Source organism: Arvicanthis niloticus, chromosome X, assembly GCF_011762505.2.
Source record: "Arvicanthis niloticus isolate mArvNil1 chromosome X, mArvNil1.pat.X, whole genome shotgun sequence".
NCBI classification, from domain to species: domain Eukaryota; kingdom Metazoa; phylum Chordata; class Mammalia; order Rodentia; family Muridae; genus Arvicanthis; species Arvicanthis niloticus.
The window spans coordinates 210,219-228,940 of NC_047679.1; the positions used below are offsets into that span (position 1 = coordinate 210,219).

Sequence of the window (18,722 nt, forward strand, 5' to 3'; positions counted from 1 at the left end):
GGGCATCTAGGGACAAGCTGGAGGCCTGTGATGGGGAGGTTCCTGTGAGGATATGAGGATGACCCTAGCTGAGACTCCTAGCATTGGGGGATATGGAGCCTGAAGTGGCTACCTTCTGTAGTCAGGCAGGACTTCCAACAAAAAAGCAAGAAGACACCAACCCACTCAGAAAATCTGTGACCCCAAATTTGTCCTGCCTACAAGATGTGCATGGATAAAGGTGAAGCAGAGATTGAGGGCATGGCCATCCAATAACTGGACCACTTTGAGACACATGCCATAACAAAAGCCAATTCCTGACACTATTAATGATACTCTGCTATGCCTAAAGACAGGGGCCTAGCATAATTATCTTCTGAGAGGCTTTATCCAGCAGGTTATGGAAACAGATGCAGAGACCAACAGCTAGAGAATAGGCAGAGCTCTGGGAGTCGTGCAGAAGAGTTGCAGGAAGGATTTAGGAAGCCAAAGTGGTCAAGGACACCACAAGAAGACCTACAGAATCAACTAACTTGGGCCCATGGGTACTCACAGAGATTAAACCACCAACCAAAGGGACCTAGGACTTTTTGTAACTGGTATGCAGCTTGGTCTTCACATGAGTCCCCTAACAATTGAAGCAGGATCTGTCCCTGATTCTGATGCCTTCCTTTGGATCTCTTTCTCCTAGCTTGGCTGCCTTGTCTGGCCTCAGTGGGAGAGGATGTGCTTAGTCCTGCTGGGACATAATGAGCTAGGATAGGTTGGAAGAGGAGAAGGAAAGGAGAAATGGGGGAGAGGTATGAGAGTGGAACTGGGAGGAGTGGTTGTAGGGGGTCTTTATTAAGGATGTAAAGTGAATAAATATATAATATTTTAAGGGAAAAAGAAATGAAGTTCAAAAATAAAGAAAAATCAAACATGATGAAGAGAGGCTTATTGTAAGACTCAAGGGTCATGAACCCTCTTCCTGCCAGAATAGTGGAAAGTGTCACTCTGAGAAGGGCAACACTGGTAGCCCAAATTTGTGGAAGGAAATCTTAAAGGACATAGTAAGATCATTATTTTCACATATGAATTTGGTATTGGAGACTTTCTTGCCACAGTTACTTAGAAACTAACCAAGGAGCACATAATTACATTATTTACTACTATTTATCAGAAGATTATTGGAAATTGCCATACAATTCTAGTTCTTAGAAAAACATATATACAGGAGTGTGTAAAGACATTAGTACTTTTTTTATAAATTGTTGAAATCTTGTAAAGTTATTGCAGAGAGATGTCAAGCTAAACTACTTGGAAGAAAGGAGAAGGATTTAAGATTTGGACCTTCAGCATATAGATCATATCTTTAGATTCAGTACTGTACATGAAAATGTAGAATGATGGAATGTAGACAAAGGTGAAAATGTGGGTAAGCTTAGGCACATCTTTTTCAATAGCTCAGTGGACCATTGTAGAGCCAGTGCCAGAAAGAAGAAATATGATAATTTAGGTAGAAGCATTCAGGGACCACACCCTCATTATGAAGTACTTTCTGTCTCTGAAGTCTGTGCGAGTGCACCCCATTCTTACCTCATTTGCTCCACCCATTTTTCTGAGACATTCAAGGGCACTGACTATTCTGGTTTGCTGATTCTTGAGAGGCAGCTGAATCAAGACACTTGATCTCTTTCTGAAGAACACCCCCTCTTCTTTGTGTTTGAGGTAGGTTCTTTCTGAGAGACACCCAGTGAAGTGAACAGGTGAACATCTATAATCCTATGTAGAGGACTTGTGTTATTTTTGTTACTTTAGCAACCCTAAATTCTTACAAATGAGCTCTGAGGGAAACTCTGACTGCATGGTTCCCCCATGGATCCCAGAAACAACTATCTTATGTAACAGACTCCTATACCACCATTTCTGAGGGGAACAGTGTTCTTAGCTCCACAGAATTCAATATCAACCAAATTTCTGGAGTGTTCCCCAATCAGAAGAACCACCAAATAGCCTGTCTGAGGGACTCTTTTATCACCTCCTCTGGGATAAAGCTCTAGTCTTCATAGTCTCAGAGACTGCTTAATGTGTACTCTCAATTTTTTTCTAATGACTTCAGTTTGGGGGAACCACCAGATTGGTCTATCTTGAAACACACCATATTCCTTCAGCATGAATGATACCTGTTCCTGTAGAATCAGAGTTCATATCTCTCTTCACCACGTTACTTTCAAAATTAGCACAGTAATGCAAACCACTCAAATAAGCATACCTTCCTCTTTCCTCTCTTCTGTAGAGTTGAGCCATATATTTCCTTGTCAGTTAATAACCATCAGCTTCCCATTAGACCCATGGTAATCAGATCTACTTTACAAGAAAATATGACTGTAGGGATACACACAAATATGTGCATATGCACACACACACACACACACACACACACATACACACACACACAATATATATGGAGTGGGATTTTAAAGAACCCTACTCTGAGACCAGGGTTTTCCAGTTCACTTAGCATCATAAACATACTTTGTCTTAACAGAAAAATAAATCAAGATTACACACCTAATGAGGAATGTACATGAATTGAAGATTCAGTATGTACCAAGAAATATGCACATTTTCTTGTGTTGCATAGAACTTTTATTTTCTACATAATACATAAAAAATTTTCTGATAAAGAACAAAATTGGGAGTTAATTTTAAGCCTATGCATGAGGTTTACTCCCATTCATCTTATAGAGTAATCAGAAGAGTCTTACATACAATCTAGGACTTATCTTTTTCTCTGGCACTTATATTTTTTCTCAAAGGGAAACAAAACTAAACCAATTAAATAAACAGAAAAACCCTGTGGTTTCATCTCTATGTACCTTGTTTTTTTAAAGGTTATCAGACACGTGGCCTAAAAGACAAGCTTAGCCGTTACTAATATTTCACTCTAACCTTGCAGTTTGGATGGTGACAAAACTTAGGAGAGTTTGGACAAAGGGGAAAGACTACATAGAAAGGTATTTGAAGGGTTATTGTTTTCTGTTCATCTGTACTTAAGCCTAAAATGGCTCAAAAATCCTGGAAAATGAAAACATCATATTTTATTTTTTGGAAGTAGAATGAGAAAAAACAACCTCTCAAAGTTGTCCTCTCAAATCCACATGTACTATATCACACAGCCCCCAAAACATACTTTCCCACTATGCACATTGATTGATAGGTAATCAATCAATAATTATGATTGTATTTGGTATTTATTATTCTACCTTCCTCTACTGAACTTCTTATCACTCATCTCCAGTGACAACTCTTTTTTTTTATCCTCTATAAAATCAGTTTTCACATTCCACAAGTAGGTGAGAATATGTTGTTTCTGTACCTGCCAAATCCAACAGCCTTCTCTTTTCTATTCAGTTTAAGATACGCTTCCGAGGAACTAGTCAGGACAGTAACACCAATTCTCAGATACTAAGAGTCACTTCATACATGCTGATGGAATCCTTCCTATTCCTAACAACTACTTCTCCCAGAGATCTCTAGTATATATTATCCCAGAGATTAAGAGGAACACAATCCTTCCAAGTTGTGAGTGCAACTATCCCTCTACACTATCTTCTTCTACAGGAAATTTGTTTTTGTGCTTGGAGAGAGTCAGTTCATGATCATCAACATGATACTTTCTCCAGATTCATGAAGACAGACAGTTCCTGTACAAAGAGCCCTGGGGATATTTTTAAACAAGAGAAAATGTTCAAGGTAAGGAGTCATGGTGGGGATTGGGCAGGGGCAGCTTAACAACCATGGGCCAATATATGAAGTGAAAGCAGAGTACAGAGTCACAAGGTACAAGAAACAGTGTCTCCATAAGACATGCAAAAATTTCAAGATCTCTCTCTGTCTCTCTGTCTCTCTGTCTCTGTCTCTGTCTCTCTCTCTCTGTCTCTCTCTCTCTCTCTCTCTCTCTCTCTCTCTCTCTCTCACACACACACACACACACACACACTTTCAGCATGTCCTTCTACTGTAGCCCTGTTGATATGAATATTGTGATCTGTAACCTTGGTTATTTAGTGACTCCAACATTTACAAATGCAAGAGAACAAGTAGCCAATATTGACCACCTCTGGTATTCTTGGGAAGAAGCTGTTGCTATGTCTTATTTCTCATGTGGCCTTCACTTTGTTCAGGACAGACTATCTTGACATTCTAGGTGATCAAGTTTCTGTTACAAAGAAGGAATTCTGAGCTAAATTTTACACATGTCCAGCAAAGTAGCCGTCAAAGATTCTATTTATTTTCTTTTCTAGTCCTTCAAAGATATTTCCAAATACTTCTCTGAGGAAGAATGGGCAAAGCTGACCAAATGGCAGAAAAGTGCCTATGTGTTTATGAAAAGAAACTACATCAGAATGACAGGCCTAGGTAAAATGAAGTATTTGTTTGCTTGTTTGTTTGTTCGTTTGTTTGTACAAGCCCATGTGTTCCCCAGTCCCTTGTGTTCCTCTCACATATGTTCATTTTCTTCATGAAAGAAAGGTAAAGGCACTCGCTGAGTATCCTACTCTGTTCCAATACTTGCAGAGGTGATAGCAGCAGAGGTGATAGCAGAGACCAGCAACCACAGGGCTCAGGACTTGCAGCCTCCATTTTTCTCTCCTGCAGTTCTTTGGCCTGCTGGGCTTTACTGTCTGTGCTGAATCCCAGCACCTTCCCTGCCTTTCTCCATTTTATGCTCTTTTAAATTAAAACAACACTTTCATTTTCTTCTAGGGGTCACAGTCAACCAACCAGTTTTCATGCGTGGAAAGGATCATATCACAGAATCCCTAATGAAGGAATCTGATGAAGGTCTTGACCGTGAACATGAAGGTGAATGGGCAGGGAGAGGCTGTAGAGAATTGCGTCTTCATTTTAATGCTTGGAAATGTCACAGATACTGCTTCCCTTCCCCAGGTCAGGGCTGAGTGGTAAAGAGTTTATTCAGCAAATTACATAGATGACATTGATGTATCAAATTCTAAGACATTAAAAAAGATTGTGTATTACTATGATTAGTTACATATGGATAGCAAATATGTGACATCTTCGATTGGAATAATTGTATCCTATCCTAATGTCCAATGTCTTGTATCCTATCCAAAACAAGGACAGACACACTACACAGAGAGAGAAAGAGAAAGGGGGAGATATGGGGAGGGGATTAGGTGAGGAGAGGAAAGGAGAGAGGAAAGGGGAGAAGAAAGGGAAGAGGAAAGGGGAGAGGAAAGGGGAGGGGAGGGGAGGGGAAGGGAGGGGAGGAGAGATCTAGCTCATCTGCATGTCAGGAAATAGTCCCTACACAGGATAAAAATGTGAATGGTTCAAGAGTCCATATCCTTGAACATATGAAGAATATGTATAATAATGAGACAGATGACAACAAAATATATTCATTTGCTCTTCTATTCTAACATAAAACTTCCAAAGAGAGTCAGAATATACTGTGTCCCACAGACCTATACTCCTCAAGAAAGTAACCCAGATGTACAATTTTATATAGCACTATAAGTTACCTCAAGGTCCAGGTGTGGTATTTATGCACAGCTTTTGATATTAAAGGAGAATTATTTTACTGTATAGAAACCAGTAGCACTAGGCTGAAACACGCATCCTTTCTCACACATTTTTAAGGAGTCATAGACATTTTATTTTGACAGTTGCTTCATACAGGCAGTATTTACAGAATCTGACCACCAATGGTTTATTTTTATTTTTCATTGTCCTTTTCAACTTCAAGTAGGAAACCTCTTCCAAGCCTGACAACCAGTCATGTTATATAGCAGCGTGATCAGTACTTTAAGCCACCTAGTTTTTTACTCAGTGCCTTTCTCATACATTTAACACCTGAAGATTTACTCATTTCAAGTAAAATGGTCTTCATTATTCTACATCTATAATTGCAAATGATACAAAAGTTTATGTAATGCTGTAGGGAATATAAAAACAACACACTAGAATAGGACAAAGCTATGATGAGGCATAGCCCACATTTTATAAAGTAACAGCAGTAGGAGCTTTCTGAGCTGAAATTTTAATTGGCAAGGTATTAGTCAAGAGAATGAGAAGCCCTGCTTCACTTCTCCTCCATGAGATGGCTGTAACCATCCATTCCAGCATTTACAGTAGTTTCATGGGCCTGATCTTCAGAAATATTGGCTAACAAGCAATACCTCCTAACTTGTCATCCTCCTATAGGTGAACATTCTAAGTCGACATTTGTCATGGAACATACAAAAGGCCTGAAGGTGAGTATCTCCTATTTCTCTAGTATTTGACCACATTGGTCCCTCAGTTTATAGTCACATTGGTGAGTATGGAAGATGTGAAATGATCAATTCCCACACCTATCCTCTGTTCATCTCCTTGTTTTCTTCTCTTTTCTCTGTAGTTCTTTATTTTCTATTCTTTCTCCTTATTACTTTCTTCCTCCTTTGTTGTTTCTTTCTTCCTTCATTTCTGCTTTGTGATGCAGAGAATGAGTCACAGAGCTTGAAACCTGACAGGTAAGCATTTGACCATTAGGAAAACTTCTACAAACTTTCTGCTCTCTTCTTCACAATGCTTGATGTAGCATCTATAGTATGATAATTATTATGATAAATAAACATCTTCAGTTGTCACATTACTTGCAGTCATTCTCCAGTTGTAGAGTACTTGCCTAGTTGTGATCAATGTTCTAGCTTCAATATCTAGTACCACAGACAGTGGTCTGAATCACACTATTTTCTAATGTTATTTTAATGAACTAATACCAGTTAACCTCTTAGAACCCTAAAAAGTCATTACAATTTATTTCTTTAAACAATAATGAGTATGTGATTATGATTTATTGCTAATATTAAGGATGAGACTTTTGTGACTAAACATGCTAAAGTACTGACCTGAGCAGCAGTTCCACTGAGTTTATAATCTATAACCCATCCCAGACTATTGAAATGAATTCATGTCTTCATTGGTGTCTAAGATTCGTAGGAAACCTTCTTTTGGTATTCTCCCACAAATGAGCCTCATACGTTCCTTCTAACACCTATTTTTCTAAGAAGGAAGCAAGAGCTGGTCTCTATAAATGGGTCTCTGAAATGACTGGAGATGATAGGCATTTCATTGTAAACACCACCCACTATGATATCCTTCAAGACAGTCTCTACACATTTGAACTCTCTGATTCACAGTCCCAGCAAAGTAAAACCCTCAGATGCACCTGTTTGTGGTGTGATAGCTCCAATTGCTGCATAAATTAATCTTAGGGTTTTAATGGATCTGTGAGTTGAAATCAAAGAATCTGTTAAGAATGAAAATTTTAAAAGTATCATAAAAAAAGCATTCAACTTTATTATTACTCCATTTAACTATGTTTTTCTTTCCTGTTATGGCATGCATATAATACCAGAACTATGTGAGATGATGACACTGAGACCTTTGAAGGGTACGTAGGGAGAGCTATCAAATCAAAAACATACATGAAACAAAAAGATTAAAGTGCATATAAGCTAGAATCTCTTGTCTGTTTCCTCAAGTTGTACATGGGTTCTCTACACCATGAATGAACAAGATGAAAGAACTCTAGCTTGGGATTCGTGGCTTATGACTCCCCTTGACATAGAAGAATTGGAACAGGTGCCCCTTTGTCTAGTTCCACATGCAATGTTCTCATCAGGATTAGGTGTGTTGACACACCACCCATTACCACACTCTTTGATACCTAGATCATTGTGGCTCATTTTTTTCCTCCTTTCCCTATATCATTTCCATACACAATCCTGGTATACAGTGCTTTCTCCTTTCTATCATTTCCTTTATTGTCCATATAGTGTTCCACAAGCTTCTGTGTAGAACACTTATATTTCTTAGGATCCCCGTCCTTCAGACACAGTGTATTCCTCTATTTTCTCTCTTTCCTAAATTTTATGTATACCACACTCCCAGTTATATGAACATCATTTAACTTTTCCTTAATATTTGTCTGAAAAAAAAGATAAAGAACATTTTCGTTCTGGGAAATGTGATTCATTTAGTTCATTCTTTCTCCTTCTAAGCTTCTGTGCACCTCTGTATTTAGGCACAATAATAAAATAACCTCCAAGATATGAGGAAGCACAATAATAAAATACATAAAGGAGACATGAACATCAACACTCTGACATGAAAAGAGGTGCAGGCCAGGCTCCATTGTCCCAAACAATTTATAGACAACTTAACAGTTTCTAAGAAAATCAAAAGAGTTGTGTACTGTTAGTGATTTACCTGAGGAGTAAGAGACATATTATTTATTCTTGCCTCTTGCCACTGGTAAATTTTACCTGACATTTCTGATGAGTAACCCTAATTAAATTCATTAGTTTTTTTCAACATGGAAGAGATGAATGTGGTTCAGATGTGGAAGGGCATCAATGTCAGTGGGAGACACTCAAGGGAGAGTAATGGAGAGTAAATGTTTTTATAATATATACATCTTTGAAAATGTCCAAATGACATTTGTGTGCTTAAAAAAAAAATTGGAAAACATGAATTAGGTGTTTTGCACTGAATAAGTGCCACTGATACATTTTACATGTTCCCTTAATATCTGAAAGGTCCAGAAGGAGGCAGCATGGAATGGAAATTGCAAAAAGAGAGTGCCAGGTGCACATGGCTCAGAAAGGGCTCAAAGATGCCTGCATACCCAAGCAAAATCAAGTGTATTTCGGAGACGCAGTGAGGTGGCAACAGGTGAGAAAAATCAATAGGGAAACGGCAACTAGCTTTCTTGGTGCTGCTCTGTAGTGTGGTCTGGGTTTGTGTCATGGGCTTTGCACAAACATAGGATATAAAAAACTGCCAGCCCTATCTTCTAGGATAGAATATGATTTCATGATTATGCTCTGGCTTGTACTTCGTGTATAAGCCATGTAGCACAGTGTAAGTCTTCTACATGCTCTGAGTTTCAAACCCTTAGACCAAAGGATGCAACTAAAGAGTCACTGTTTATAAACTCTTCCAATCATTCCACTGAGTTCAAATTTTCTCACAATCTATAGTTGCTCACATAATTATCTCTGTATGAAAACCTGGGCAATGAAATACAGACAGGAGAATGTTCTAGTGAGGAGTGAAATGGGAATTTATCTGAACCTGACAATGGAAGGGCAGATATTCATAACAGAAATGGCCTTTGGAAAATATTGATGCTGTTTTAAAGTCAGGCTGTTTGAGCCAGAAGATATCAGCATATGGATAAGGGCTATAGCCCTGTGAATGGGATTAGTTTTCTGCTCACCTGGTTAAATGCGGATGGACTCTTCTCTCCAGAACTAATTCTTACTTTTAACCCTTCCTCACATCAGGACCCAAGCGAAGTCATGGGTGTGCCAGAAAACAAAGATCTCAGAAAAGAAAGCATATCCTAATGTTTGAAGTGAGCAGTGATAATGAAGAAAATCACTAACCTGTAAGTGAACACTTGACCCCTTGAGCCCTTTCTTATATCCTTCAAAAGGAGCATCCATCCTTGCTATGGTATAGTGCTTTGTTCCCCAAATCATTAATGTAATCTAATCCTTTGAGGTACAACATTCATGCTTAATGAAACATCCCACACTTGCTCTACTCTTATCCTTTATATAAGGCTCCTTCCTACCTGTAGTCCTCTAAGTTCCCAAACCTCAGATCAGCTCTCAATGTGCAGGCGCCAGGATAAGCAGACACTGTGACCTGTGTAAAGGATTTGCTTGGGACACCGGTTCTGAGGCTTTGCTGGGGAAGAGGATAAGTTGATGATGGCATGATAAGTGGTAGGGATTCTCAGACAATTCTTTTTCTTCACTCTCCTCATTTCATCCCCAAACAGGGAAAAGCTGGTGAGAAGAATTTGGTGATCATTCAGAATCATGGAAACAACTCTGGTACCCTGAATATCAAATGAAAGAAAAAATTCCCACAGTGAAGAATTAGTATTCTTACTCTGTGACAAACACCCTCTGAAACCTCTTCTCTGTCTGTCTGTCTGTCTGTCTGTCTGTCTGTCTGTGGGGTTTATATTTTCATTTAAAGGTATGCATGTAGTTGCTTCTGCAAGTGCATGACACCTAGGTTTAGGTACCTGCAGACATCAGAAGGTGGCACTGGATCCCCTGGAGATTGAGTTTGGGATGGTTTTGAACTGCCCAATGTGGGTGCTGAGAACTCAACTTAGGCCCTTCGAAAAAGCAGCAAGTACTTTTCACTGTTGAGACATCTTTGTACCCACCAAAGCCTGGTGATTACACTGTGCTAAGTTGGCTAATGTTTTTCAACCTCACTGGAAACACTGCATCACCATTAGACTCATTTTGTGCTATTCAGTAACGATTGTTCCAACCACTGTGGAGCACTCTATTAGCACTGCTCCCACTGACAAGAACTCTGAAAGCATTTTTTCATGATTGTTATCAAACACTCTGTTCCCACTGGTTAGCATTATAATATGATGAATATGTTAGATACCTGTATTTCATTGAACAAGAAGTAAACCTAAAGTATGTTGTTCTGAAAATATTTGAGTCACATTCTATCAGTCATTTTCTCTACTGAAGTGTTCTACACTTCTCTTACCCAAATATGAACATTGCAAACAGTGCAGTTTTATGATTTAACATATTTTTCTCTGAACTTCCATGGGGTAGAGAGGAGAGGAGAGGAGAGGAGAGGAGAGGAGAGGAGAGGAGAGGAGAGGAGAGGAGAGGAGAGGAGAGAGAGAGAGAGAGAGAGAGAGAGAGAGAGAGAGAGAGAGATACAGAGACAGAGTGACAGAGGTAGGGAGAGAGACAGAAAGAGAAAGAGACAAAGAGAGACAGAGAGGGAAGAGAGAACAAACCAATATACCACTCTGCACAACTATCTCCTCCTCTACTCCACTGGAAATATGTCTGGGCTTTTCCCTCTCACTGTACTGTGTTACTAGTCAGTACATGCTGCACAGGGAAAAACCTATCCTTCATTGCCCCTGAATCAGTCACTGTCACATAATAGGTATAAAATTTTCCCAATTATTGCCTTCTTTCTTTCTTGGTTACACATATTTGCATATAGGGGTTATTTATACCTAATTCTTAGAAACAAACTTGATGCATCACAGATGTTATATATTCAACAAGCATCTAATGAACATAATTTATGTGCTCAGCACCATCCTAGGTCCTTGAAGACTGGCTTTCTGATAAAATCATGGCTTGGGACAATCTTATACTAGTATATACTTGCAAAATATAGAGATGATGCAGTCAACTTTCATTAAGTGAACAGGACTCTATTTTAGAGCATTGTATGTTGGAAGAAATGAAAGCCCCTCATGTTAAATGATGTGTACACTAGGGTTACTGGTTTTAGAACACCTGCTTACATGTCTCAAGCTCTGGGTTCAACTCTCAACACTAAAAAATATTATTTCCAATGGTTTTGAAACAACATCCACAGATGAAGTCATTACTGGTGCAATTTTGAACTTGCTCTCACACAGCTTTCAAGTATGGAAATTTGACTTTCTAACCCTAGTCTTCGTGGGATCTGGAGACCCTGGTAGATGTGAGGCATCTAGGAAGAGTTACAGGACTTATCATCTAAAGAAATATAGGAGTGGAATACACTGTGATGTCAAGAACATTGAAGAAGACAAGTCAGGAAGGGATAAGTAAATATACCAAAATATATTCATAATTATGGATATAGGGTATGGGATCATTTTCTAGGAAAAGGTTCCAAAGAATATAAAAATATGGGTGAAGAAAGGAAAGGAGGAATAATGTCAGTAAGGCAAGGTTGGATAAAGCTATACATACTGTGTGTGCAGAAGAGTATTAGCTTCACAGCAAGGTAGAGGCAGGAACAAGCATAGATTATCACTTTAGTCTCCATACAATTAAGGGTGAGATACTTTAGGTTTGACTCATGTATATCTCTAGAGCATAGTATTTATGGATTGACTTCCCAACACAGGAATGAGGCTCAACTCATTACTATTCTCTTTTAAAGTCCTCAGCAATTTCCTGGAGTGGGAATCCTTCATAGAATCACTAGAATTTATACAAAAAGATTCTGGTGTCTTAGAACAATGATTAAGTTGACTAAAACAGACACTGATATTGATCTGATTCTTTCATCAATTTTGTTGTTGTAGTTGGTGGTGGTAGTGGTGGTGGTGGTGGTGGTAGGTTTGGGTTTTTTGTTTTTGTTTGTTTTAGTTTGGTTTGGCTTGGATTTTTGTTTGTTTGTTTGTTTGTTTAGATGTTTCCCCATTCAATGTGGAGAAAAGAATCCAAATAAAGTAGAAATCTGGAAAAAAATCCATGTAGATGTGAAGATCAAGAGCAAGTTTGCATGCAGTGAGGAAACAGGTTTGGAGAAGTTAAGAAACTTGCTCAAGACTGAACCCAAATGGAAACAGGGAGATTGAAGCAAGCTACTGTCTTCATTTGGATTTCCCAAAAGACCCTATTAACAGCATCAGGTTTTTTTCTGGTTTTGCAGCCTTTTGATGCCCCTAACTTATATACATATATATATTCCCATGGATCTCTGTCCTTTGTCTCATCCTGTAAATTATAGACCTACCAAATTTTATAATTATCAAAAACATGAGTGTCAAGAACCGCACTACCCCATGTTTGGGGGCCAAAATGTCACAGACTACTCTGCCCCATGCTTGGGGGCCAAAATGTCGGGGGCACTCTATCAATGTTGTAACCCGCACTGCCAAAAGCCTTGGGGGCTAAGTTGCTAGAGCCCGCACTGCCCCAAGCTGCTACGGTCCCACAGGTCAGGGTTCAACAAGAGAGAGAGAGAGTGAAGACAGATGCGAAGAATGGAGACCAGACAGAGTGTGATTCAATCCCATTTATTCTTTAGTCTCTCTTCTTCTCTCTTTCCAAGTTTCTTGTTCCTAGTCCAAGTTCCAAGTCCCTAGTTCCTAGTACCAAGTCTCAAGTTCTAATCCTAGTTCCAGCTGTAATAAGTCTCAAGTCCTAATCTCAGTTCTAAGTTGCTAGCCTCTTTCCCAGTTCCAAGTTGCTAGTCCAAGTTCTTTTTTCAAGTTATAAGTCTTCGGTCTGCCTCTCGCTTTTTATATGTTTCACTTCTAAGTCATGCCTTTAAGTCTTGTCTCTCAATCACACCTTTAAGTCACACCTTTAAGTCTCACATACCCAAGGGAAGATCCTGGGTATATAAAAGAAGATGTTATCAGAGTGTGCTCAGCTGTTGTAGGCTGTTGTAAACAAGTCTCTTATCAGGGTATATGGCTCAAGATGGCTGCAAGGATGATAGCTGCCTTCTGTTGGCTCCCCATACATGAGGGCCTGCACATACTGTTAAATACCAAAAATTTTAAGTCATCATTTACAAAATAATATTGTGTCACAGAACACAAGGAAATCAATCTGGTACTCATCTGAAAGCTTAACCATTACTGGGTAGTTTTCATGATGCTAGAAAGTATTTTTATGATACCAGAGAAGAAAAATAATTACCAGTTTTGCCCAGCTGTAACTCTGGATACTGTATCAATTGGCTTCATAAGATGTGTTCACTGGTGCAAGCATGTCAGGAATGTTATGGGAGTAACCACCCACTTTCTGATAAGCTGTAATACCTATTTTATAAGACCAAATACCTGCCTGACTGTTTAAGGGACAAAGAACCAAAGAGCCCTGAGAGCCTCAACACCACAGCCAACCTATTCACCATCACTTCATGGAAGGAACCCCAGCTCTTGCCACCTATCCTAGTCACCACTGCCTCAAACATGATTGGCGAGGTCCAGCAGCCACTCTGCTTTCACGACCATCACCCTCAGAGCCCCGGCCAACAAGTTGGGCTCCACAGGCAGCTGTGTAGGTAGTGGAGGCATGATAGGCCTCACATCAGTGGCACTCTCCTGCATGGATAATGTCTTCTTCACAACAAAAGTTTTGAGAACAGTAAAATGGTTCAATGTAAGAAACAGATACAGTTTCATCAATAGGAATGACACCAAGGAAGATATATTTGGTTCAAGACTGACTGCCATAAAGAAGAATAGCCCCAGGAATTACTTCACAGTATAGGAGATGCTGAGGAAGAAAAGGGTGCAGAGGTATAAAATGTTATAGGTCCTGGAAGAGTTCCAGTTAGAGGCAGTAGTTACGCAGCAGACCATAACCATTATAGATGCTATCTAAGTCATAGGGCTCCTTGATGCAATTACCAGCAAAACTACCAGAGCAGTGAGAGTGAACAAAAGAACACTGGATCAGAAATCACACTCAAAGGCCAGACCCAAAAACACTGATGACTTGATCACAGGTTAATATTCCCCACCTTATTACATGAAGAGGCTCTATGGGCATTGACCACAGTATTCTAGTCCTCCTGTGCAAGTAGAAGTGATGGAGGGTACTGATAACCAGAGTGTAGGAGAGCAAGGTAGACCAATGAGACTGAATATGCATAGGTATTACAGACTAAGATTCCTCAGGGGCCTTCCTCCAAAACAGCCTAGAAAGGATAGCATCAGTAATTGAGTTACGCCAATACTGACTGTTGTGGTGGCTGCTGACCTTGAGTCTCATCTCACTGATTTTCCTTGTCCTTATTATTGCTATCCTTTTTCCTAATTATAATGACTATCATTCTAGATTTTAGAAGTAGCACAACTCCATTGGTATTTGGCATGACACTCGAGATGACTCCTTACTCTTAAACTCTGAACCTGCTTCCAATAATTTGAATAGGACAAAGAGCATCAATCCAATGTGTCAAATGCCTATCTAAATCCTCTTGTATATTCAACACATTAGTAACATTTTTTGGTAAATGATTAACAAAAGTAGCTGTCTTAACTTTTTGTGTCAAAGCAATTGCAGAAGCAGTGGTGCTAGCAATTAATGTAATCAAAGCTGTTATACCAGTAATAATCAAGCCCACTACCCTCTTGCTTATGCTTAAAGCCTGACTCACTTCCAGTATTTGTAAGCTTTTTTTCAGAATATCAAGGTTCTGTAATACTCATGGCAATAAGACAAAAGCTGATTGATAGACTCCTTAACAGACATGCCAGGTTTCAACACACTAACACAGTTAGAAAGTGTACAATCAATGCAACTTACAATAAACACTGTAGAAGAAACAAAATCATTTTAACTTGACAATTAAAAGAGCCTTAACACATGTGCCAACACCTGTTTTTTGAAATCCAGATCTTGTCCCAACTTTATCTCTTGCTAAAGTAACATCATAGAGAACTGCAGCTAACTTCCAAATATATCTCTGAAAATTTCCAGATCCAGCCTTCCAAATGAAAACTGTTATTTCCAATATTGGCTTTATTTCTAGACCAGTTCATGATTGAGTCTGAATAACTGGTCACATTTAAGAAAAATACAAGTGTCATTATAGCTTCTCTTTTTGATTCTCTGTCCCACAAGGTTTAAAAACTTGAGGCAAGGCAGCTTGTCCCATCTGGGTTATAGAAAAACAAAGGTGGGTCAAAAATATATGTCCAATACAGCTCCCCAGACACCATTGTCCGGGCACTCAGCAAGCTCACAGCTCAGCATCATTCTTTGTCCCAGCATCTGGATGTCTCACCCATCACTCTGGCAGCTACCATACTCCTTCAGCATCTTGCAGAAAAAAACATAAACATGCCCTCTTCCCCATATTAGATACCTGATCAGAATCATGCCAAAAGGTTTCAAATAAGGACAAAAGACTGAGGTGGCTATGTAACATATCAAAATGGACACTGTCTGCCAAGCTCTCTCTACAGTCCATTAGTCCCTGTTACTGGGCCTGCAGGTCATGGCTGGTATACACACCTACCCAGAACTCTCCATCCTAGGGGCCTGGGCTGCTCTTCTCTATATTATCTAACAATTTTGATTGTACCCTCTTTGTGCCTTTGGGCCTCCTGGCTGTTACATCTGCTTCCCTCTTCCTCTTTTCCCTTCCACACATAGCACAGCTCAGTCTAGTGATCCCCAAGTCCATCTTTGCTCTCTTCTCCCCTTTTATTTATGATAAACCTCCCAAAGAAGGGGGTGGAGGAAGAGGATGATAATACAGAGGCAAAACAAGGGAAAAAGAAGGAGAAGGGGAATAAGAGGGGAAAGAAGAAAATGAAAAAGAAGAAGAGGAAAAGGAAAAACAAGCAGCATCCAATACCAGTGCCTGGCAACTTGGCAGCAAGAAGTAGGAAAATAATTACCAAATACAGAAACTTGAAAAGGAAGCCTAAGTTTCCCATCTCAAATTTTTTTGAGTCTCTTTCTTCCATAAATGGTCTTTTTCTGTGATCTCTCTGTAATAACCTCACAATATTGAAATGCTTTATAACGGAATTAATAAATTTACAACACACTTTTATGTGTGATATTTCTCGCCAAACATCCAAAAACTTGAAGCATCTCTACTCTTTTATTTTTAGTATTATTTATTTAAATATTTATTTTGTTTTAAATTATGTATATGTTGCCATCTTTGTGTGGAGATTTGTACACATGAGTATAGGTGCCTGAAAAGTCCAGAAGACAGAACTGGATAAGGAGTTCTGGGTTATTGTGAGCTGTCCCACGTAGGTATCAGAAACCCAACTCAAGTCCATTACAAATTCTTCTCATTTATTCTCTTCCTCTACTACCCCCTTATCCTCCATCTTACTTCAATTTCTTGTTATTCTGCCTTTCTTTTTGCCTATTATATGTATTCACTTACCCTCTTTACTCAGCAGCTGTCTTAAAATATCATATGATTTCCTTTTTAGTTTCATGGCTTACCAATACACAAACACAAATACACGTGTGAATGCATTTGTGCACACATAAAATGGCATAATAAATAAATTTAGGTTTAACAGTGAAAGAAAATACTTAGTGTTTGCCTTTCTAAGTCTGAAATTGAGCACATGACAAGACACATGATCATCAAAAATACAATGATAGATGATGTTTAGCTTAACCACAAACATGGTGCAAACTATTACTGTAACATGTATTCTGTAGCTGCTGGTTTTATGCTTTCAAAAAACTTCACTATTTCTTGTAGTGCTGGCAATAAATTCAGGGTGTGTTGGTGTGTAGGTCACTTCTGTGAAGTGTACCAGTGCTCTCTTACAAAAAGTGTTAACCTTACCTTCTTCCAAAATTATGATTTAGAGGAGAGGATATGCTGTATCTTTTTTTAGTCTTCAGTTTTCAATTTCTCCTTTGTCAGTCTGTCTTTCTGTTTGCTTATTATATGTATCCAATTACCCTCCTTACTCTGCACCTGTCCTAAAATCTCATGATTCCCTTTTTAGTTTCTTTCAGATTTCAGTTACTATGAACAAGATTGCACTGCATATTGGTATACAAGGTTGATGTTGTTCATATATCTCTACCACATGAAAAATGATTTAGGGGTGGAGTAGATTGAAGATCTAGTAAGTATATGGTTAGATTTAAAGAAACTGCCAATTTATTTCACACGTTTGTTGTACCTTTTTTCTTTCTTCCTTCTTTTCTTCTTTTCTTTTGTTTGTTTTGAGAGACTTTTTTTTAAATGTAACTTAAACTGGATTTGAACTCTCTGTGAAGTTGGGATGGCCCTACCTTGCAGTGGTTCCTTCTATGTTGCTTATTGAGTGCTAGGACTATGATTGTGTACCAGCATACCAGAACCTTTTATATATTCTTTCTTTTTATTATTTTACTTTATTTTTTATCTAAGAAGACATTTGTGATAACAGGTTTTCCCATTCAGCCTTGCTGGCCTTGAAATCAATATGTAGAGCAGGTTGACTTTAAATTCACAGTAATCTGCCTGTCTGCTTCTATGCCTCTCCCCTCTCACTGCCTCTCTTAGCCTCTCCTCATTTGGTTTCCCTCAGTCTCTCTGGCCCCCATCTGTCTCTTTGCCACACTGCCCCTTTGCCCCTGCCCTGCCCCCTCCCTCTACCTCAGTCTATATCTGCCTCTCTGCCACTCTGCCTCTCGGCATCTCTCAGCTTCTCTCAGCATTTCTTGGCTTCACTCTGCCTCTCTTCCCCTCTGTTCATCTGTCCTGCCTCTGCCTTTACTGATGATGTCTCTCTGCCTCTGCCAATGCCTTTATGCCTCAGCTTCTAAGCCTCTCTCTGCCTCTCTTGACGTCTTGGTCCTTCTTTGTCTCTGCCTCTCTCTCTCTCTGCCTTCGTCATCTTGACATCTTGGACTCTTAGCAACCCTTCACTCAGCCTTCCTGTTTTGGCCTCTCTGCCTTAGCCTCTCTGCTTCTGCTGGCCTCTTAGCCTCTTAGCCTTTCTTGGTTTCTATGACTCTGCCTCTACCTCTCTACATCTGCCTCTCTGCCTCTCTGCCTCTGTGCCTCTCTGCCTCTCTGCCTCTCTGCCTCTGTGCCTCTCTGCCTCTCTGCCTCTCTGCCTCTCTGCCTCTCTGCCTCTCTGCCTCTCTGCCTCTCTGCCTTTATCTGCCTCTCTGCCTCTGCCTGGTTCTCTGCCTTTTGGATTCTCTCAGCCTCTCCTGATGTCTCTCAACTGCGCTTGACCCCTCTAGCCCTCTGCATCTGCTCCTGTTCCTGCCTCTGCCTCTGCCCCTGCCTCTGCCTCTGCCCCTGCCTCTGTCTCTAGGCACCTCTGCCCTTCTGCACTTCTGCCCCTCTGACCTTGCCTCTGTTGCTCTGCTTCTGCCTCTGTCTCCCTCTGTCTCCCTCTGCCCCTGCTTGCCTCTGCTTGCCTCTGCCTCCCTGCCTCTGCCTCT

General features: G+C 39.8%; 1 pseudogene; it reads left to right on the forward strand.

Annotated features, from left to right (window-relative positions):
* The first annotated feature begins 3,651 nt into the window (after positions 1 to 3,651).
* LOC117694135 (B box-binding protein-like) lies at positions 3,652 to 14,510 on the forward strand (annotated as a pseudogene).
* The last annotated feature ends 4,212 nt before the right edge of the window (positions 14,511 to 18,722 follow it).